The sequence below is a fragment of the Branchiostoma floridae genome, chromosome 5, assembly GCF_000003815.2.
Source record: "Branchiostoma floridae strain S238N-H82 chromosome 5, Bfl_VNyyK, whole genome shotgun sequence".
NCBI classification, from domain to species: Eukaryota; Metazoa; Chordata; class Leptocardii; order Amphioxiformes; family Branchiostomatidae; genus Branchiostoma; species Branchiostoma floridae.
The window spans coordinates 27,408,044-27,424,514 of NC_049983.1; the positions used below are offsets into that span (position 1 = coordinate 27,408,044).

At 39.9% G+C, this 16,471-nt stretch overlaps 1 protein-coding gene and 1 long non-coding RNA gene across 2 annotated transcripts in view; one reads left to right on the forward strand and one right to left on the reverse strand.

Moving 5' to 3' along the window:
* Nucleotides 1-16,471, forward strand: part of LOC118415143 (ataxin-7-like protein 1) — a gene marked incomplete in the record, with an annotated part of 119,758 nt that overhangs the window by 57,909 nt on the left and 45,378 nt on the right.
* Nucleotides 12,142-15,540, reverse strand: LOC118415144. Its single transcript, XR_004831080.1, has 3 exons — nucleotides 14,834-15,540; nucleotides 13,143-13,230; nucleotides 12,142-12,645 (listed from the first exon to the last, which is right to left on the reverse strand). It is a non-coding gene; the product is annotated as an uncharacterized LOC118415144 (long non-coding RNA).

The following is a 16,471-nucleotide window of genomic DNA, read 5'->3' on the forward strand; positions in this document are numbered from 1 at the left end:
ATAGTACTGCAGGGTAAGTGCCTGGCCCGTTGCCAGTGTTTTAGTCCATCAGTGCAGCAGCATTGCTCATGACAAGGTAGCGGCTTTCTCCAAACCACAAGATGGATGGGAGGCTTCAGCCTGCCCAGACTTCCTGTCTGCTTACAGATGCAGACGTCTTAGCGGAGATCTAAGGAGAAATGCACCCTCATCAGGAACGAACCATCCAAGGTTAGGAGGGGAGGGGGGATTGGCCAGTTGGCTTTTTTCCATTGCCAAAGTTCAGTGTCAGTTTTTGATTGAGATGCAGTTTGGAGTGTTAGAAACCTTTGAGCATCTTCAAATGGAACTATCCATTGTAGGAACAGCAGAAAACAGTTGTGCTAATGTCTAAGAAGGCCTCATGTATTCATTATGTATTCATAGATGTGATTCTCTTTGGTGCATAGTACCTGTTTCGTTATCGCCTCTTAAGCTCAGGCTTTCTGTCTGCAGGGTACTTACATGTACATGTCCTTAAGTAGTAGGGAAAGAATCCACTCCTCTTACAGTCAACTTAAGGACCAGAGGGGCTGGTCTCGGAACTTCATCTTTTTTTAGTATCAAAATTTAAGTAAGAAGAATGAAAAGAGTGGTACATATAGAAATGATACTTGAAAACCTAGTGTATTTCTGGAAAAGCCTCTGACTTTGAGTGTCTAGAAATTCTCAGGAAATTTCTTCCTTGCTTGTTTAGAAAGTGATGATTGTATTTACTTTAATTGTAAGATGTCTTCAGTGTGTCTTACAGAGTTGAGTCTGTTTCTGCAGGAGACTTCTTGGTTGGAGGTTTGTTTGATGGATGCTTCTTACTTCTTACATTAAATGAGTTAATCTACTGGATCTCTCGTATCCCTCCCACAGAAGATGTGTTACATAAAAGAAGAATGAAAAGAGTGGTACATATAGAAATGATACGTGAAAACCTACTGTATTTCTGGAAAAGACTCTGACTTTGAGTGTCTTCCTTGCATGTTTAGAAAGTGATGGTTGTATTTTGAGTTGAGGGTGTAAGATGTCTTCAGTGTGTCTTAGACTCTTACAGAGTTGAGTCTGTTTCTGCAGGAGACTTCTTGGTGGGAGATTTGTTTGATGGATGCTTCTTACTTCTTACATTAAATGAGTTAATCTACTGGATCTCTCGTATCCCTCCCACAGAAGATGTGTTACATAAATGAAGCTGTATGCCCTTACAGAAACACATACTCCAGTAAGGGAGTCTCCTGTAGTGTGATGTATAGTCATATTAGTGTGTGTTTATAACAGTTTATCTGACATTATTGAGGGCAAATATATAAAACACATGGTTTTGTAGCTGCTGACATGTTAGATGGGCAGGGGCAATACAAACAACTGTTTGTGTAGTAAAGGGGGGAAATAATTTGTGCCACTTCTAGCATGGATTTATTAGGTAGCCCTACTTTGTGTGTGTGTGTGTGTGTGTTTGTGTGTGTGTTTGTGTGTGTGTGTGTGTGTGTGTACGTATGTGTGTTTCTGCAAAAACAACAACTCAAAAGAGCTGGGTGAATTGTGTTGGTATTCCGTACGTGTTTGAGACCTTCGAAGTAATTACATTTTGGGCCCACTAGTGGCTCCTTATAGAACTGCAGCTGAACTTCTAGTCTTGATATCTTGTACATGACCCGGCTGAGGATAGTTTGAGCCCATGGAACTGTACTGTAATGAGTTTGGCAGCCGTTTCGCACTCAGCCATTCTAATGTGTAAGATTAGCTCTGAACATGTGAACTCTTCAATAGACTCTATTAATTATTAACATCATCTGTCAAAGTCATGTCACTATGTGTCTGCGTTTCCACTTAACTCTGGTCAATCTATATTTGGAAAAACCCTCTCTACATTTCAAACATATCATGTTAGCAACCCCATTTTCAGGTTACATCCTTTGTTATATACTGTAATGTCTATCATAAGTTACACAGTCGTGAAGATTTTTTTTGACTGTCAAAATTCAGCTTTCTCCTGCCTTTTTTTCCAGTTACATGTCGTAATTTAGTATTCTTTGTAGTGAATGTGGATATCAATCTCTATCATATAGAAGTTATACAGCCATGAAGATTTTTTCTGACTGTAGAAATTCCTAAATTTCCTGCCTATTTTCTATATTTCTAATTTAGTATTCTTTGTTGCAAACGTTAGTATCGATCTCTATATTATAGAAGTTAGACATTCAGGAAGAATTTTTCTGACTGTAAAGATTGTTTAGATGTCTCCTGCCATTACCACATGTAAAGTGCCAGGTGTTTTGTGTTGAGACTAGATGTTATATTGATGTGGACACATGACACATGACATATAAACCATAGGAACAGGTGGTCGGGCCTAAACAGTTAATCATACAGTCAGCTGGAACCACTAAACAATACAGACATGTTTCATACTGCAGGTGATAATCAGAGATTTACTTATTACTGAGATCAGATATCAGGTAAATATGTGAATTTTTTCTGTAATATAGCAATTAGAAACACAACTCATTATTATTGTTCTTCCAAGGTAATGATGATGTGTGTTTAGAATATCAAATTTTGTACTAATTCATTCATAATTCTCAGATGAGAATACTGTACATTGGTATTGTGTAAAGGGTGGTCACATTCAAACCTGTAGCTTTGTTTGGGTCTGGTTATTGACAGAACATTTATAACATTGACAACTGAACACATGGTAGATATATGAATTGTTCTTGCATTACAGAGATTAAAGTCATAACATGTTATTAATATTCATTCATATTCATTGGACAAAGCTTTGTACATGCAATCTTTATTGACTCAACAAAAGTACAGCAAGGTTACTTCCAACTTTACATAAAAACAATTGGGTACGGGTGAGCTAACCTATGTACAAGTATGTGAGCAAATATGAATCAATCACCATGTGTAGTTAGTTATGTCATTTTCAGTCATGGTTCTAAGGTCCTTGATATATACACAAAGTGAATAGTTGCTACACGTTGTTACAGCTACATTGCCAGGATGAGTTCTCATAATCATATGTCAGGTGTAGGTGGATTAGATATAAAGAGCTTGTTAATATCACACCAGTAGGGAAGGCAGGCATATGGTATTATTACTATTAACCAGGACCAGGGCACACACAATTTAAGGTTGAAGCAGATAAAATATCATGTTAAGATCGTTGGTGTTAGTAAGATGATCTGCCATGTAGTTTAAGACAGATAAGATATGATGTTAAGATTTATTACTCAGTGGGCACATTTAAACCTCAGTAGCCTTTTCTGTCATACAGTAGTAAGACGATGTCCCATGTAATATTGAGGTTGGAGACAGATATAAGATGATATTAAGATTCTTGGTGTTAGTAAGATGATATGCCATGTAATATTAAGGTTGAAGACAGATATAAGATAATATTAAGATCGTTTGTGGTAAGATGATGTCCCATGTAATATTAAGGTTGAAGACAGATATAAGATGATATTAAGATTCTTGGTGTTAGTAAAACGATATGCCATGTAATATTAAGGTTTTACACAGATATAAGATAATATTAAGACCATAGGTGTTAGTAAGATGATATGCCATGTAATATTAAGGTTTTACACAGATATAAGATAATATTAAGACCATAGGTGTTAGTAAGATGATATGCCATGTAATATCAAGGTTGAAGACAGATATAATCAATGCCTGGGTGTATTTTGAAGTGGATTTCCAAGGCCCCATAGGGAGTTGAGTTTCTGGCCCGTTGCCAGACCTGTATATCAGATCCAATATGGCAGCTTCCCGGCCTTCTCATGTACCCACAGTTATCCTCTCGTTGTCTGCCCTCTGACATCGTCCGAGCACCAGTTATCGCATGGCGGCCGCAAGACGCAGGCAGGGAACTCTGGGTAAACCGTCAATTCTTCGTTACGAACCGAAGTGATGTTTTTTTCGGAGTGAATTTGTTGTAATTTAGATGAGTGAATGAGGAGGCATCAAGTTAATATAGCACTGACAGTGACATGCTGTTTTTTAGTGTACAGCTTTACATTTGACAGGATTGTCTTGATATCAATCTTCAAACAGATAATAACATTATGATTGTGGTATCTAAAATGGTTCATCTGAGTGTATCCATCCCCAAGGCCAGTTTTGCTGTTATTGTGATGTTAATTGATGAAGACTTAAACCATTGTGAGAAACAGCTTTATCAGCCTGGAGGAGGCGAAGTCTTTTCCTAGATGTTTTCAAGCTACAGTAGGAAGTCTTAAAGATTAAGAACTGGAGAAGTGATTGCCAAGACACCTTAAGGGTCCAGTAGGAGTTGTCAGAGGTTAAGATCAGTGAAAGTGATCACCAAGATGTCTTACAGGTGTAATGTAGGTAGGAGCTAAGGAGGTCATCACTATGAAAGATGTCTTACAGGTGCAGTAGGAAATCAGAAAGGTTAGGAACTGGGGGGGGGGGGGGGCATATCAGGATATGATGCCATGTCTTACAGGGGCAGTAGGAAATCGTAAATGTTAGGAAAGGAAAAAGTGATCCCCAAAATGACTTACAGGGGTGATTCGAAATCTTAAAGGTTAGGAAATGGGGATATCAGGATGTGATGCCTTACAAAATGTCTTACAAGTGTAGTAGGAAATCTTGAAGGATAGGAAAGGAGGAAGTGATAGCCAAAATGTCTTACAGGGGTGGTAGGAAATCTTGAAAATTAGGAAGGTGGAAGTGATCCCCAAAATGTCTTACAGGTGTGGTAGGAAGTCTTGAAAATTAGGAAAGGTGGAAGTGATCATGTCTAAGGTACAGATGTTAGGAGTAGAAGTGACACTTGAGGAGCAGTAGTTAACCCCTCTGACCTTCACCCAGCAGGCTGGCTTAGAGAAACACACACAACTGTAGCCTGTACAGGCCTTCACAGCAGGCTGGCTTAGAGAAACACACACAACTGTAGCCTGAACAGGCCTTCACAGCAGGCTGGCTTAGAGAAACACACACAACTGTAGCCTGAACAGGCCTTCACAGCAGGATAGCTTAGAGAAACACACAACTGCAGCCCCTGTTTCCTCTCCTAGGCCTTCAGTAGATGGTTAGGTGGTCAGCCATGTGTCTTACTGTTAACTTTTCTGCTGGAGGTTATTTCTGTGGTTCCTGTACATTTTGTAACAAGAGTAAAGCAAGAGAACATATGTTGTATCCATTGTAATGTATCACGCAATTCAGCCTCAGTATAGGCTGTGATGTTTTATAAAATAAATCATTCTGATTGTCATATGGTGAAAATTGAAGGCTTGTAAGGCAACTGAAACTTTGTGTACCAATTAAGGCTCAGACTCCCCCTCAGGGCCCTAGTACTGTAAATGCAGACACTTTCGCAGTGGTGTAATGTTCGCGGGTTTTCTTCGCAGAACTTAAAACTACTGCGAACATTTTTCATGGCAGTAAGAGTGCATGGGGCGACCGGGAACTTAAAACCACCGTGAAAAGTCCTTTTTTCTGCTACCGCGAAATTAAATCTCTGCGAAATTAAATGCATTTACAGTATCTGTTGTCATGTCAATTTTCCAGTCCAAATCAGAGAGTCAAGGGATGAAATTGTGTGACCTTACACGACCCACTGTCCCTCCCCATAATTGGTCATGAAATGTGGCGACCTTCCCCCCTTCTTAATGACTTCCCCTGGAGGGGTCTAGGGTCGTCTCAGGTCAGGTCCGGTCCCTTAGTAACACAGATATGTTGGGCAGAGTAACTCCAGGACATTTGAGTCGATCCCTGATGGTAATATTAATGTAAGTAAAGGGACATGTTGGTTGCAGTAGCTCCATGAAATTTGAGTTGAGCCCTGACTGTACTATATGTATGAAAGGAGAAGGTTGGTTAGAGTAACTCTCAGTAATTTGAGTCCAACCCTGACTCTACTAAGGGAAATATTTGTTAAGGTAACTCCCATGTAGTTGAGTTGAGCCCTGACTCAGTGACTGTATTATATTGGTCTAAGTAGAAATAGATAAATGAAATAGAATTGGCCTACATGAAATGTTTGTAAGAGTACCTCCCAGTGATTTGAGTTGACCCCTACAGCACTATTAGTAGAAATGTTGGTAAGAGTAATTCCCAGTGATTTGAGTTGACCCCTACAGCACTATTAGTAGAAATGTTGGTAAGAGTACCTCCCAGTGATTTGAGCTGACCCCTACAGCACTATTAGTAGAAATGTTTGTAAGAGTAATTCCCAGTGATTTGAGTTGACCCCTACAGCACTATTAGTAGAAATGTTGGTAAGAGTAATTCCCAGTGATTTGAGTTGACCCCTACAGCACTATTAGTAGAAATGTTGGTAAGAGTAATTCCCAGTGATATGAGTTGACCCCTAGAGCACTTTTAGTAGAAATGTTTGTAAGAGTACCTCCCAGTGATTTGAGATGACCCCTACAGCACTATTAGTAGAAATGTTTGTAAGAGTACCTCCCAGTGATTTGAGATGACCCCTACAGCACTATTAGTAGAAATGTTGGTAAGAGTACCTCCCAGTGATTTGAGTTGACCCCTACAGCACTATTAGTAGAAATGTTTGTAAGAGTAATTCCCAGTGATTTGAGTTGACCCCTACAGCACAATTAGTAGAAATGTTTGTAAGAGTAACTCCCAGTGATTTGAGTTGACCCCTACAGCACTATTAGTAGAAATGTTTGTAAGAGTAATTCCCAGTGATTTGAGTTGACCCCTACAGCACAATTAGTAGAAATGTTTGTAAGAGTAATTCCCAGTGATTTGAGTTGACCCCTACAGCACAATTAGTAGAAATGTTTGTAAGAGTAACTCCCAGTGATTTGAGTTGACCCCTGCAGCACTATTAGTCTAAGTGAAAGCCGACACCCCGGGCGGGTTTGTTTACGATGTGGAGGCAGCAGGGGTCAGAGTTCAGCCAGATTGGGAGGCGGCCATATTTTGCAAGTGTCAGTCCTGGGATGATCGGCGTGATCGCTGCCGTAGCGCCGTCCTGACCTTGTTTGGTGCGTGTCGAACGGAAGGCTGGCGTCTCCACGGTGACGGGTGACAGTTCAGGATTGCCGTGAGGTTAGAGAAGCCTTTTTTCTCTCCCCCACCCAGAAGTGAACCCAGACTGTGTTATTGTGTTATTGTAGGGACACCTGCTGTATAACAGAGACTACTGAGCCTGGAGAGAAAAACTCTGGCTGGCTTTTCTTTGTGTTTACCCAGAAATTAATCCCTCTGGAACTCAGCCAGAAATGCAATCATGTGTACACTACCGTAGAGCTGCAAATTTGTGCTGTGGCTGCTTCTGGGTTAGTCTGGGGGTGATTATACGGTAATGTTGTGATGATAGACAGGACAGGATGGTGTCAGATGTTCTGGGTTTTTCAGGAACAAAATTTGTATGTTCTGGAGCTGTTTTGGTTCTTGTTTTAATTGAAATGAATGTCCATTGCTGTTTGCAGGTCAGTAATTTGGCTGTTACTAGCATATCAAATGTCATAACATGTTTAAATGTTATGGTATTAGACATTGCAAGGTGTGTAGAAACTCACTGTCTACAGCCATTGTAGTTTGTTTAGGTTCATAGTTCTACATTGTTTAGATATCCTCTTGAGATGGTTATGTATACAGTTGTTGTCCTGATGTGAACTTAAATACCAGGATTTATTTTATCAACACAAAATCCCCCTTCCCACACAATGGTAGTGACCTAGTGTCAAAGGTCAGTAGCATGCTGTTCTGTATGTAAACTCCATTTTGACCTTGAGTTGTCAGTGTTGATGTGTGGGGTGAAACATGTCTGCCTGCGACCTCAGATAGACCAAACTCTGCAGACTACAACATCGGTTTCCTGTCGCGTCAATCACAGTCACAAGTTGTCAGGAGATTTGTAACTGCAAAAAATATGGTGTGAAGGCCAAAAATTCTGTATAGTTTTGGATGAGTATATTGTTAGTACAGATTTCAAACACAACCAGAATGCAATATTGTTTTCCTGTCCTATCATTAACAACCTGTCAGATGGTTTGTAATCAAGCAAAATGCAAAAGACGAAATAAAATAAGAAAAGATCAGAAAATGTGAAAATAATGAAGTCACAAATTCTATCAAATTACATAGTACTTGTTCTGAAGATTATACCTCATGTTTGCATGGAGTGCAAAACGGCCCTTGTGAATACGCAATGATTATGCCATATATCTACATTTGACACTAGCGCCCCCACATAACTCTAACAATAACACTGGGAATTTAGATTTTGTATCGCCTGAGTTTGACCTTCACGAGCAGAGGTCAAGCGGGGAAAATGGGCTCCATCCATCAGCTGATCCCTGCAGGAATCGATGCGACCTCCATCGATTTCTCCTCTTCCTGGAGCAGGGATGGAAACTGGGCCAAGTTGGGGATTATAAGTACTCGGGTCTTAGATATACTCTTCCTACTAAAATCATTGAATCATTCTATCATAGAAAATATGGGACATTTCATTTTCAAGTGTTTTCAAAGAAGAAGTCAAATCCTGCAATAGTAATGTAAGTTTGGAACCCAATTCTATATTATTTCTGTACATTCAATCACTTATACTTTTTATGTTAGAATGTAGATTATTTACCTGTTTTCAATCACTTCATGTATTTGTCTTTGTCCACTTGCAATTAGCCCCATGGGCATGAATTTGCAATAAACTTTCATTATGATACACTTCTGTGCATACAAACTTGGAGCTAATTTTGACTGTTGTGACTAGCACTGAGTTGTGCCTGTATATACTATTGGTTGGCCAGTGTTTTCGTTAGACTAAACTTAAAACATTTAGTTTTGAATAAAACCGTATAAAACATTTTATGGTTTTGGTCTGTTTTACTTGTTAGTAATGTTACCAAGAACAGCTGGATTGCATTGCTGTGGCCATGATTCCATGCTACTCCATAGTGACATGTGTTTTGTCTAAAGTGGTTCTTTATTTACCTCTCCCCTCCACTTGACTCTGTGTGTGCTGAAAGAACAAGCTCCTCTCTGCTACTCAGGTATTCTCTGTCTCTCAGGCAGCACAAAAGGGACGCGTCAGCTTTGACTGGAGCGATGCTTTCATTACGGTAATATTGCCCTGTTGACCTGCTGAAGTTATGAAGACTGTTGAAAATGGCTGCTAGAATTTTGAGTGATTGAGTTGAATTTTGAGGTGCCTGTGGTTTTGATGGGCCTGCAGTACCTGTAATATGTGACAGGTGGCACTGTTGGATGGGTTGGCAGTGTTATTATCTGGAGATGGTATTTACAGGTTTGCGATAGCACAACCTGTTTTGTTTTCGTTAGCGGAGTAGGGCGCCGCCATGTTGTATTATAGGGCGCCGCCATGTTGGATGATGTCAAGGGAGTGAGGCATGCTGGGAGTGAGGCATGCTGGGAGTGAGGCATGCCGGGAAAGTTTTTGCCATGTTGGGAAAGGTGTCGCCATGTTTGGTGTGGGGCATGCTGGGCGTGAGGCATCTTGAGGAAGCTGTGGTTATGTTTTGAGCTTGTTGTTGCGGTCTTGTCGGAAGATATTGGGACCACAGTTTCACAGTTTGTTTGTAACAAGGACAACAAAACAACAACAATGAGATGGTAGTTTCTAATGCGATTTTGATGTGTTAACGGTGCTGTGGAATATTGTGAACTTGTTGTCACGGACTTGTCGGAAAGACATGTAGGGACGACAGCCGCACAACAGATGATTAGTCTGTTTTAAACAAGGACAACGAAACAACAACAACAACAATGGCCATGGGATGGTGGTTTTATATGCGATTTTAATGTGTTAACGATGCTGTGGAATATTGTGAACTTGTTGTCACGGACTTGTCGGAAAGACATGTAGGGACGACAGCCGCACAACAGATGATTAGTCTGTATTAAACAAGGACAACAAATCAACAATAACAATGGCCATGGGATGGTGGTTTTATATGCGATTTTGATGTGTTAACGATACTGTGGAATATGTGAACTTGTTGTGACGGACTTGTCGGAAAGACATGTAGGGACGACAGCCGCACAACAGATGATTAGTCTTTTAATTAGGACAACAAAACAACAATGGGCTGGTGGTTTTGTATGCGATTTTGATGTGTTAACGATGCTGTGGCGCACAACAATGGATGACTAGTTTTAAACAAGGTCAACAAAACAACAACAATGTGATGGTGGTTTTTATGCGATTTTGATGTGTTAACGATGATGTGAACTTGTTGTCACGGACTTGTCGGAAAGACATGTAGGGACGACAGCCGCACAACAGATGATTAGTCTGTTTTAAACAAGGACAACAAAACAACAATAATGTGATCGTGGATTTATGCGATTTTGATGTGTTAACGATGCTGTGGAATATTGTGAACTTGTTGTGACGGACTTGTCGGAAAAACATGTAGGGACGACAGCCGCACAACAGATGATTAGTCTTTAATTAGGACAACAAAACAACAATGGGCTGGTGGTTTTGTATGCGATTTTGATGTGTTAACGATGCTGTGGCGCACAACAATGGATGACTAGTTTTGTATGCGATTTTGATGTGTTAACGATGCTGTGGAATGTTGTGAACTTGTTGTCACGGACTTGTCGGAAAGACATGTAGGGACGACAGCCGCACAACAGATGATTAGTCTGTATTAAACATGGACAACAAATCAACAACAACAATGGCCATGGGATGGTGGTTTTATATGCGATTTTGATGTGTTAACGATACTGTGGAATATGTGAACTTGCTGTGACGGACTTGTCGGAAAGACATGTAGGGACGACAGCCGCACAACAGATGATTAGTCGGTTTTCAAGAAGGACAACAAAAGAACAACAACAATGGCCATGGGATGGTGGTTTTATATGCGATTTTGATGTGTTAACGATGCTGTGGAATATGTGAACTTGCTGTGACGGACTTGTCGGAAAGACATGTAGGGACGACAGCCGCACAACAGATGATTAGTCTGTTTTAAACAAGGTCAACAAAACAACAACAATGTGGTGGTGGTTTTTGTATTCGATTTTGATGTGTTAACGATGATGTGGAATGTTGTGAACTTGTTGTCATGGACTTGTCGGAAAGACATGTAGGGGCGAGAGCCACACAACAATGATGGTCAGTCAGTGTTATGGTGGGATAGTGGTTTTGTATGAGATTAAAATGTTATATGAGTCATAGCTGTTAATTTTTGTACATGAAGTTTTGCTTACAATATGGAATGATTTGCATTGACAGGGGCGTTTTGGAATTCAACAAGGTAGAATTCGATATGGTAAATGATTCAGAATTGAAATACCTGTTTACCGATGTTTCTGACAACGTTTTCCTTTCTGTAATAATCAATGGCATGCTTGGACATGTAACGAATTCTTTTGGATGCTGATTTGAAGACGACCACGCTAACGATAAAGAAATGACACAAAGATAGGGATTCCCGTAAACTGGGCACGGGAGACTTTGAATGTAGACTGACTGAGACATCGTAATGCTATGTCACTTCGGTTTGTTGCTCTCCTGAATTGCCACAGAAATAAATCTATATTCTGTCTTACCTGACAGACAGCTACACAGCTGTCCGCTACATCACACAACATTGGTTACTAGTACTTTATCTCGGTCTGTTACAGTATGTATCATCAAACAAATAACCGTCTTAGAATACCAATTGCAATCATGACACAACAATATAAACTAGTACATACGGCAACCGTTGCGCTGTATCTTGTTGCAAGTGACGGACTGAAAAGTTTTTTTTTTTCAATTCAGATTGCATACACAATAACTCTAAGGTTCCGTTGATGTATTATTCCGAATTCCGGCCCAAAAACGTAAACGGCTGCACTGAGGTGTATTTTTAGCAGTGATATTGGTGAAAGTTTCTTTCTACCTAAAGAAGTTAACAGGCAATGTTCGATGGCTGTCTGGGTCGGAGGCACACAGTTCTGGGTTCTGTCTTCTGAGTTGTACGGTCGTAGCTAAAAAGTGCCCGCTCCGGTGCGTGCTAACTGCATATTCGGTCATAAAAAAGACTGAATGATTAGCTATTGCAATTGTCGTGAATTTGTTTACATGATAAATGGTAAATAAGCGCAACAAAGAAAGAATGGTATAAATATATTTCAAGTATGTGCATTATGTTCGCCACCATGTAAAACACGTATCTCTGCATTATTTCCAATGCAGTTAAAAACTCATCAATGAGACCTTACGTACGTTTGTATCGTTTTCATTCGAAAATCCACCCTTAGTTTGATTTTGCCCGTCTTCGTCTGAGTCAATTACACTACTTGAATGTATATTCTTTGATACACATGATAGAATAGACAATACATATTCGTATAAGTCAAATAACGCAGACAACACGTGAACGTCAGTCCATGAATTCTCTAACTGGTGTCATTTTTTCGATAGTTGTAGCAGTGCAATCGCTTGGCTGTACGTGGCTCTGCTCCGGTCTGGCACTTCCTTCTCATGGCCTTGTTCTGTAGGGCGACGTTGTTCCGGGTTTTGCACGGCCCCCACCTTCGGTCCCATCGTTGCAATTTGCACACGGACGTCGTTCCCTTCAGTGATACAGCTCGTCGTCCAGTGATAGGCATCAGCAACATCCCTTGCGGTGGTAGGAGCTGTGTGGATCGCTCTAGCCCGACCTGTGCAAAGGTCGAGACACACACACACACACACACATCAACCTGAACGCTCTAGCCGATCGAAATATTCAAACTATTCCAAAATGATTTGTTTTTTTAATAAGAATCAGGAGAATTAAAATGATAAGAGATATAAGAAGAAGAATGATAAGAAATATAATAATACACGTTTTTTGAAGTTATCAAATTGAAAATATATCTGTTTTAAAATAGGATATATCTTCTAATGTTACACACAATGTCCTAAATCTGGGACGCAATCCTCTGATGACTGTTTTCCAGACACTGCATACGACAAGATATATTTCATTTTCAAAGCATCTTTACGGTCTTTGTGACAGTGTTTCTGCTTCGTACAGAAATAATTCTTTGGTGGAGCAAACTTTGACATTTGATTCAAGTCGAAGCGTCCGTGATGATGAAATTGTTCTTTTCCTTTTCTTTATGATAAGACCCTTCAACAACTCTGCCAAAAAGAACGGGTCAAGTGCATTTACCTATCGCTTCATCTCATATCCGCTCCTCGTCGTCCCTTCTTCATGATAATCCTGCTCCTGACATCATCCTACAGCCCCGACCTCGTTTCTGCTAAGTTGACATGTAAAAAAAATCAGACCAATCTTGAATTCATGATAGCTTGGACATATTCTACAAGCATTCCTTAGGCTGTGGTGGGGACTGGGGCAGACTAGGTGACATACATGTTTACAGTAAGCTACGACTTAATTTCCTGTCATTGAAACAGGCAGCTGCGTTCTGACAGTTCCAAAATTTTAAGAGACAGTTCGTTAAATCATTTACATTTGAAATTTCTTTGCTATGAAATGGAAAACGGTTGTGGTCACGCACTAACCCTTTAGATACACATATTAGAATACTTAGTGACTTGCGATAGTTAGACCTGACCAGAGCGTCAAATTAACCGTGAATCAAATTACGTCGCTACAGAAAAAAAACACAGACCAATGCGTTGGCTTACCGCAGCAGAATGTCCAGTTTCTATCCCTTGTTTTAGACATGCCATTGTCTTTTCATGTCAAGATATGTTTATATGGGTTTGGCAGGTTACTCTGGAACTGCAAGGACTGTCAATGTTAGGACTTCTAATACCGACGAGGCGGGAGGCCGGTCACTCGCGATACACATACAATTATTCTGTCTTAGTACATCATATGGAACTTATCGGTCTGGCTTACTCTCAATCTTGATTCGGATTTTCACATTAAAAGAAAACACACATTTGTTGATCATGGCTAATACGGTGGCGTACACTCGCCATTAGTCATAGGTGTCACGGACATGTTCGATAAAATCTCTTGGTGTACTGGAAACAATAAATCATTTTTGCATACATTATTATTTTCAACGAGCCAGCCTTTTAACATGCACCTACTACTATGATCCTTCAAAATTCTAAGTGGAATACATTGTCATTTGGCCTTTTCTTTTGAGCTTAAAGTGGATCAAGAGTAACAGTTAGAACCTGTTAGTAGAAAACCCAACCAGAAGCTTTCAGTGCAGTTTTAAGTTTCTTTTTTATCAATTACAACTATTTCTGTTGTCCAATACAACAGCGTCATTAATTAATGAATCAAACATACCTGAAAACGACTATGTAAAACTATAGGCCTTTCCTTATCAACAGTTGTCATACAAGCACATCAGGAATCTTCAAGGGTCAGAAAATGAACACTTTTTCTGCCGCTTGTGATTTTCACGACATTTGACGTCATTTGGACTAGTATTTATTATTTTTCAATTCTGGGTATATTTGTCATTTGTCTAACTTCCATAAAAAGCCCTAGCCCAAAAGAGACCACAATTCATCTAAATATGACCAAGAGACACCGAGCTATCATTCAATGGTACTAGACTAAATTTTTATTTTGCGTTCAGGGTGCGTAACGTTTTTCATATTTTGATCGAAGCTACTGGTTGTGCACAAATGGAATTTTGGGGCGATGCTAACTAGTACAACTTTGTCTGATGTCTGACAAAGACATAATTTGAGAAGGGAATCGTTGTTTTGAATAGCAAAATTATGGGTAAACAGTGATGCTCCCAACAAAGGTCGAATCAGAGATCGAAACTCGAGGCAGAGATCTCGTATCATTTTATATCATGTATATCATTTTGTAGAAAAATCCCCCCAAGTGATAATAAAAATATAAAGATTGATGTGACTTACTCAGCGTCCACTGTTTGGGCGATCGTCCAGCGACATGACGACGGTAGGAGCAGGCGGGCGCTGAGTTGAGTTACCTTACCTGGCCGGAGAAGTTAAGGATCGGTGGCCAGGTGGAGGCAATCATTCCTTGCTTCTCAGTCGTGCTTTCTGGACAGTATGTGTTTCAAACTGGATCGATAACTTGTGATGACCTTCCAGTCCCTTTTGTAGATGTCTTCGGACGACAACCTTACCAGTGACCCGACTTCTCCGTAGAGATTGTTTCGAGATTCAAAGAACGTGGCCTGGCCAGCGATGTCTGCGCTGTACTGTTTGGGAGGCCGGCACGGCACAACACTTAGTGTGTTCAGGATTTTTCCTTCCACCATATTCTCAGGAAACGGCAGATGCATCTCACGAGGAAGGCATTCATTCTATGAATTTCTCCTGCTTTGCACAGGTTTACAAAGTTCCACTCCTTCAGTGTGCCGATAACGCATGCAGCGTACCCCTCCATCTTCGTCTTGTTGTTGTTGTTGACGGACAATTTGCCAGAGTTCTCCAGCACTCGAGTCTTGCTACGTGAGCATGTGGCCTTTCCGATCCTCCTGTCAACCTTCATGTGGGAAAATCTGCCGCTGACGACGAACCCGAAGGCGGTTTTCTGTATCACCACATCCTAGTGACAGCCAATACGAGACTTAAAGAACCAGAGAGAAGAGAGAATCACGTGGAAATTATCCAATCACGAGCTTTCTTTGAAGACGTGAAAAACGTTACTCCTGCGATTTCTCCCCGGAAATCCACACCGTGAGAAAGCCACCAGGTGCAATCCGAAGAAACAGTTGATTGACATTTGACTGACAGGTCGTGACTTACTCGATATTGCCCGGATTAAGCTTAAGGTGCCCCCAGAGAGACCCGGCCCGGGTCTGGGGGCACGTAGGGGTTACTATCTTTTCAACCCCGTAGCGTAGGCATTTTTCATCCTACTACAACGAAACTTGGACACAACTTACAGAAGTATATGTACATAACAGCCATCAAGTTATATTTAAGGAAATAGATCTAGTCAAAGGTTTGAATAAAATTACGGCCGAATCTCAACTTCCGGTTTCAAAGACTGCCGTCCGTTTGTCTGAAAGTTATTTAAAAACACATCAAAATATTGCCAAAATGATGGTCACAAGCAGTTATGTGAACACAAAGTTAACGTTGTTAAGAATATTTGTTCACAATTCACATATATGTAAGTAAAAAGATTTTAAAAAATATGTCGAAACCAATTAGAAATATTTTAGAAAATAAGTCGAAACCAAGTAAAAAGATTTTTTCAAATAAGTCGAAACCAAGTAAAATGATTTTTAAGAATAAGTCGAAACCGAGTAAAAAGATTTTAAAAAATAAGTCGAAACCAAGTAAAAAGATTTTTTATAGTTAAGATTTTAAAAAATAAGTCGAAACCAAGTAAAAAGATTTTTAAAAATAAGTCGAAACCAAATAAAAAGATTTTTAAAAATAAGTCGAAAGTTTTTTATAGTAAAAAGATTTTTTAAAAATAAGTCGAAACCAATTAAAAATATTTTAGAAAATTAGTCGAAACCAAGTAAAAAGATTTTTAAAAATAAGTCGAAAGTTAGTAGATAAGAGTCGTGGTCC